We start from the raw sequence: 7,606 nt of genomic DNA on the forward strand, positions 1-7,606 counted from the left end.
ATGTGACTCCCAAGTACTGGTATTAAAACACAGCCGCCACCACCTGGCTCTGTTTCTCTTTTAGACTGGATCAATCTTGGGCAGCCCAGGGTGGCCTTGAACTCATAGAGATCCATTTACCTCTGCCTTCTCCTTCCGAGGGCTGGGATTAAAAGATGTGCCACCACTACCTGGCATCTATGTCTAACTAGTGGCTAGCTCCACACTGACCTTCAGACAAGTTTAATTTGTTAGATCACAAACAAAATATCACATTTTATTACTAACTCTTACAACTTACTTACCCCATATTTCTTATCTATGCTCTACCATGTGGCAGTATCTTTTTTTCAGCACAACATGTTCATCTGTCTCTTCTGTGTCTGACCGGTGACTCAGCCCTCCTCCTTCCCAGAATTCCTTCAGTCTGGCTCTTCCACCTAACTTCTTCCTGCCTAGCTATTGGCCAGTCATCTCTTTATTAACGATGAGAGCAACACATCTTCATAGTCTACAAAAGGATTATTCCAAAGCAATGTATTATTCCAAAAAACTGGGTTAAGTCACATAAATTTAACTCTGAAGAGAAACTTGGAAGCTAATTCTAGATAAACCCCTCTCAACCACTTTTGAGACAGATTTGAAGCCTCCTACTCCAGGATATTTGCTGTACTTGATAATGAACCTTTTTCTTCTGTGTGCTTTAGAATGCCAGCCCTCTGCTTGGAAGGAATTAGTGTCACTGACGATGTCCTCCAGGGATCAAGTCTCTGATGTGACTGACACAGGGTGAATTATCCTCAGTCCTGTGGTTTCCACACTTTGGCGTGCATCCGAGTTACACAAGAGCGTTGAAAAACACAGATTGCTGTCTTCTCCTTGTCCAGGTTCTGGTACAGTAGATCTGGATTGAAGACCACAAAATTACATCTCTAATAACTCCCCAGTCTCTGACAATAGCTAGTGCTTTGGTCTGACAACTAAGATTTGAAACCATGGAGTCACAGAGGAACAAGATTATGTGATAAGTTTTGGACAGGTAGAAATATTTTTCTAGGATCTGTCAGGTGAGCACCTGGATAAAAGAACAGAGTTCAGTGGAGAGGGCTGAGGTGGAGATATGAATGTGGGCACTTCCTCCATATAGTTTGAAATTGAAATGTGAAAGACGTTATCGGAAGGGAGAAACCAGGAAGGAAGTTAGGGCTGGGGGGATGAGTTAGTGTGCAGAGGTACCTGAGTTCCATCCCCTGGATCCACATGGTAGAAAGAGAGACATGACTCCCCAAGATTGTTCTGTGACCTCCACACACGTCATGGCACATACTACTGTTAGCAGTTTCTTCCACGATTGAAACATTCAATCCTGCAAGGACGCTCCTTAGGATAAGACGTAGACAACTCAAAATAGTTCCAGGAAGTCCCTGAAACTGACCAGATTCACTAGGCTTCTTCTACAAGAGCATATAAACACTACCAAGAGTCATTCTCAGACAAGCTGAGCTGAAAAGAAGCCCGAGACAACAGTTGCCTGGATGAAGCTGTGGCCAGGCAAACTCGAAGAAACAAAGATTAGCCAAGCCACCTGGGAAAGGCTGGGACTGACTGAGCCACCTGGGAAGGACACTTGCTATTAAGTTTCTGTCAGCTGTGCAGTGTGTTCCAGGTTCCCAGATTTTCTGAGCTGACCCTCATGCTGGGGTAAGCTTTGGTGATGCAGTTATCTTTGAGTTATGTCTGCTTCTGTGAGTAACCCCTCACTCGTATTTCTATAAGTTATCCCAATACAACTCATTGGTTCACCAAGTTGGATTTTGGTGGCATCTGTATTTTGGTGCCTTCTGGATGAGTAGTCTGTCATACAATGTATACACACAGATACACACAAATAAATCAGTGCAATATATAAAAGAAAGGAAAAGAACACCTTACTAAACTTTCATATATGTAACAGGATTGGTGGGACCACAAAGGGGACAGTAAAGAGAGAGACACAGGAGGGAATGAGCAGAGACTTGCAGTAGGAAAGCTAAGATATAAATTTCTAGGATGGGTTATAAGTCTAATAGTGATAGGAGATAGAAGGGACATATAGAGTTTTCATAGTCTGTATTGTAAAGGGCACTCTTGTATTCAATATTGTAAAAAGGAATCTTTGTATAAATGTTATTAACAGATTAATATGTATCGGGGGTGGAGGGGGAATTCTCTTTTCCTCTGGGCCTGTGATCACCAGGCCAAGAGGGTAAAAGGCAGTAGCGGAGATAGGAAGCTTTGCATGCAGTCCATGAGATAGTCCTCTGGGAGACAAACTTCAGTGAATCAGCTCAACTCTATTCCAGAGTATAAGGAATGTATAAGATTGGGGAACCTGGGACAAACTCTATATTACCTTAAGACACACTCCTATCAAGGCTCCGAGCACAAGTCTTGGTTATCACGTGTGCAGCCAGGGAGCTTTCTAGCAGGGATCTAAGTCAGGGTACAAGCTAAAAGATAAGTCAGGTGTCTGGTTTAGAGACAGCTTTCAGATAAGGTCAGTCTTCCAGGCCCAGGGACATTCTACAGATAAGGGCAGGTAGAGGAAGGATGTTCTCCAGGAGGGAACCCCGTGTGTGTTGATGAGCTACTGAGATAAAATTCTAGGCCATAGGGAGACTGTGACCTCTGCCAGCCAGCAAAAGCCTTGCAACAAATATCCACGTTTGCTAATGATTTGCTCTTAGTTAACCACCTGTATTTGTTATTTTATTCTGATGTGAGAAAACACCCGGACAAGAGTAACTCAAAGGAAAAAAGTTTATTTCGACCCTCAGTTCCAGGATACAGTCTATCATGATGGGAAGTCACGGCACCAGGACCCTGAGGGAGTGAGTGTCACACTGTGCCCTCAGTGAGGAAACGGGAAATGATGAAAACACTCAGACCGTTTTCTTCATCTTACATAGTCCAGGATCCCTTTCCCAGGAATGATACCCACGGAAGGAGTGGGTCTTCTACCTCCATTCCTAACCAATATAATCTGCTACAGTCACAGCCTCTGGTCTACCCGGTACAAAGTTGGGACCAACAGACACTTACTAGACTCAGCGTTTCAAGAGTGCCTGAGCCCAAACACCCACAGAGTGCAAGCAGTGGTCCCGAGAGAAGCACAGTGGCCCCAAGCCTCAGCATGTGGCTATCTGTGCCAGCTCTGGCATGGTTGGCCGTCTTTGACCTCGGCTTGGTTTCCCTATGTAATCTGCTGCTAAGGGGAGCCGGAAGACAGTTTTCTAGGGCATCAGCTCTTTGCCTTCTCAGATTTCCTGCTCTCTAAATCAAGTGAAGCTTAAGGATTCCATTCTTGTGTCTGCACAGTGGCAGTTAGCATTAGCTGGTCTTCTAATCACGATGGGGATGACATTTTAAAATGCCCACTCAATTTGATTATACAGAGTCATTGATAGATTTCTGAAGAGCTGTTTTGGCCTGAAAGGGCAGGCTAAAGTAACATCAGAATGCATTATGGCACACGAAAGGTAGAAAGGAAGACTGAGCCTACGAAGTGTGTGTGTGTGTGTGTGTGTGTGTGTGTGAGAGAGAGAGAGAGAGAGAGAGAGAGAGAGAGAGAGAGAGAGAGAGAGAATCATACAACAGTACAAGTTTGGAGGTAAGAAAACAACTTCTAATGATGGTCCTTACCTTCTATCTTGTTTGAGACAGGACCTCTTCCTGGCAGCGATAGACACCAAGCTAACTGGCTCATGAACTCTGGGAATTTTCTTGTTTCAAATCTCTTAGTGTAAGTGTTGGGACCACACATGCCTGTGCTATCATGTCTAGCTTTAATATGGGTTCTGGGGATTTGAACTCAGGTCCTCACATTTGCCTTGTTCATCAGGTTCTTTACCTACTGAGCCATCTCCTCCATTCAGAAGTTTGGTTCCAATGAGGCAAAGGTGAGACCAGGAGGTATATTACTAGATGACCCAAGATCCAAGAAATTTCATTTATTTTATGATTTGTAATTGGAGCATGTTTACAAGCTAGTACATGGGCCCTGAGAGTGAAGGGATTTATACAGCAGTGAGAAGAGAAAAATCCATATCTCTAAGTGTTGTGAGGGAAAGAATCTAAAATCTTAGTATGCGGATGAAGATTAGAGATGGGATGAATCTCAAACCCATGTAGCAAAGGGGCAAAGCAGCGATAAAAACAACCCTTTCAATAACTTGGGAGAAAAGCCACATAATTGAATGGTACTTGGCTTTAAGCATCTCCGAGAGAAACAGGATGTGAGGAACCAATGTGAGTTGCTGTTAGTTGCTTTTGCAAGGTGTTATTAGAAAGATATTAACTCAGAGAAACAATTGTTGTGTAGGCAAACAGGAATGCAAAGCAGAGAATGTTTGAATAAGGGTAGGGGATTGGGAAAGATGGGCATGTGAGTTGTCGCCTCTGCTAAGACCCTTGCCCTACTCTCCTCTAGGGGTCTAACTGCAGTGGCCTGACGCACGCACATTTCCCAAGGCTAGGCAAGAATTCCTAGACTTTTTGCTTGCCTGCAGGGTATGCATTGTCCTTAGAGGTGGCATTTACTTCACCGAAAGGCATACAAGGTCCACCTCTGGTCACCGTCCTCCAGAGTTAGCCCTCCTACCTTGTCCAGTACTGGCCAAGATCACCTCTTCTGTGATTCTCCTAGCCTGTCCCCTAAAAACGTTTTGTGTTAAGTCCCATCTAGTTAGTTGAGGCACTCTAATCAACTGGACACACTGGGGAATGTCTGCAGTCTTAGCTGCTTGGGGCACTGATACAGAAAGATGTATATCTGAAGCGAGTCTGGGCAACATAACAATTAACGTCCTCATTTGGTGAAAGTAATAGAAAAACCCAGGACCTGATTTATTAAAACATTTAAAAATATTTAATGAAAACTCATTCTGCAGTATCAAATTTAATGAATATCTAAGGCCCAAGATATCTTGATGTTTCTTCATTAGTGGGTTAAACAAGAGATCAATTTTAAGTTAGGGACTGGAGCAGGGCGGTGGAGGCATTCGCCTTTAATCCCAGCACTTGAGAGGCAGAGGCAAGTGGATCTCTGAGTTCAAGGCCAGGCTGGTTTACAAAGCTAGTTCTGGGACAGGCTCCAAAGCTACAGAGAAAAAAAAAGCATTCTTTACAGGGCAATGGTGGAGTTTGCCTTTAATCCCAGCACTCGGGAGGCAGAGGCATGCAGATCTCTGTGAGTTCGAGACTAGCCTGGTCTACAAGAGCTAGTTCCAGGACAGGTACCAAAGCTTCTGAGAAAAAAACAAAGTAAATAAATGAAAAATAAATTAGGAACTGGGGGTGGGGTGGGACTGGAGAGATGACTTAGGGGTTAAGAACACTGGCTCTTCCTACAGAAGATCCGAGTTCAATTCCTAGCACTCAAATGGCAGCTCACAACTGTTTGTAATTTTAGTTCCAGAGGACCCAGCACCCATGACAAAAGACCAATGCACATAAAAAAAAAATGAGGAACTGGCATTTAGTGTTTGAGATGATGGAAGGTATTCAGGCTTGCACATGTCGAGCAGTGGTAAAGTGTGTGTTTTGGTACACTAAGCCCCGGATTCCATCTCCGCACATTAAAAACAAATAGTTCCGAATACAGGGTGTCTTAGCTGCTCCATTATCCTCTTGCCAGTAGATCTCAAATTATAACAATCTGAAAATTCTCAAGATCTGCTGGAGGTGTATTGAAAACTTAACTGCTATGAAGATTCACAAAAATACCTCATTTTTCTTTTTAGCTTGCAAAGAGATAAAAAAAAAACCCTGAATGATATAAATGCAATGCTTCATCAGAGTGGAAATTATATGTTATTGTTTGGTGAGAGCCATTATCATTGCCTGCCTTCTCCTTGGTTTCTATTAATTTTTTTTGCTGTTGCTAAACAATAAAAAGACAATATCTCTCCCATGTTAATTATGCATAACTATATCCCCCAAAGCAGTGGTAGAATTTCCAAACTAGTAAAATAAACAACTAATGCTTTTGAAGGGTATCATGGTTCAACATCCCAAAATATATACACCATGTTGGCATTATTGAATATTTAAAGGGAAAGGCGACAGAGAAAGAGCAGATAAAGAAGATTCTGTGTTCCGCAGTCTGCCTAGCAGGGGAGGCATAAATCTGTCCCCTCTCCTGTACCCAGATGAGAACAACGACATGTATCACTGGAGACTGGAGCACCATACTCCAGTGACTCTGCACGGATAGATCTAACTAGAAATAACAGCTGTCCTGTGTATTTCCTAGTCTCTGTGATCTGGTTTAAATCCCTTAAAGTCCCACCCCCCCTTTTTTTTTTTTGTCTACTACTCTAAAATGTCCTATTCTTTGTTAAAATGATTTAAGTCTTGATGTCTGATTGCTTCTTTAGATTCTTAATTTCTGTGAATCCTCTGTGGAAACAAAAAATATCCCAGTCTTGCTGCATGTTTTCTTTAGTCAAATTGACACATACCAAAATCATCTTGGAAAAGGAAACGTCTATCAAGAAAAAAGTCTGCAGACTTGCCTACAGGCCAATGTGATGGAGGTATTTTTTCAGTGGAGTTTCACTCCTCCAAGATGACTCTGGTTTTGTATTAAGTTGATAAGGGACTTCTGTCTTAGTTTGCTTCCTATTACTGTGATAAAACAGCATGTCTGAGACAATTTATAGAAGAAAGAGTTTATTTCGACTTTTGATTCCAAAGGTTAGATCCACAATGGCAGAGGGGAGGAGGCATGGTAGCTGTAGTTATGAAGTTAGAAGTTAAGAGTTTACTTTTTTTTTTTTTTTGGTTTTTGGTTTTTTGAGACAGGGCTTCTCTGTAGCTTTGGAGCCTGTCCTGGAACTAGCTTTTTGTAGACCAGGTTGGCCTTGAGCTCACAGAGATCTGCCTGCCTCTGCTTCCCAAGTACTGGAATTAAAGGTGTGCACCACCACCACCCGGCCTGAGTTTACATTTTGAAAGCAGGAAGCAGGGAAAGGGAACTAGCAATAATGTGAGACTTTAAAATCTCAAAGCTTGACCCCAAATTCACATTTCTTCCAACAAGGCCCTACCTCCTGAGCATCCCCAAACAGTGCTATCACCTGGAAACCAATTATTCAAATGCCCGAGAGACTGGCTCATTCAAACCATCACACTGCCAATAGAATTCATGTGATTTTCATTTTGTTAAATACAAATTCAGTCAGTCTACTCTACAGTCTTCGGTTATTAATCTGAGAAGGTAAAGGAAAAGTTACGTAAAGAGAAAGCCAGGCATAGTGGAACACACCTTTAATTACAGCCCTAAGGAAGGCGAGGTAGTTACGTCTCTGTGAGTTCAAGGCCAGCCTGGTCTACACGACAAATTCCAGGTCAACCAGGACTACATATTGAAACCCTTCTCAAAAAAAAGTTACTTTAGGAAGTAAAATAATTTTTATCCTCTTTTTGCCCACAGAAGTCAGTCTATATTCTTCTTTTGCTTCTAATTCTAGCGAACAAGAAATTTTTCTATTTGATGAAGGGGATTTAGAAGAGAAGAAACACTCACATGGAGACCCTCCCTGTGTGTGTGTGTGTTTCTGTCTTGGTGAACCAATGACTTTATTGA

Source organism: Microtus oregoni, unplaced genomic scaffold, assembly GCF_018167655.1.
Source record: "Microtus oregoni isolate MIOR12 unplaced genomic scaffold, Mior012 000036F_ref0000092, whole genome shotgun sequence".
Classification (NCBI taxonomy): domain Eukaryota; kingdom Metazoa; phylum Chordata; class Mammalia; order Rodentia; family Cricetidae; genus Microtus; species Microtus oregoni.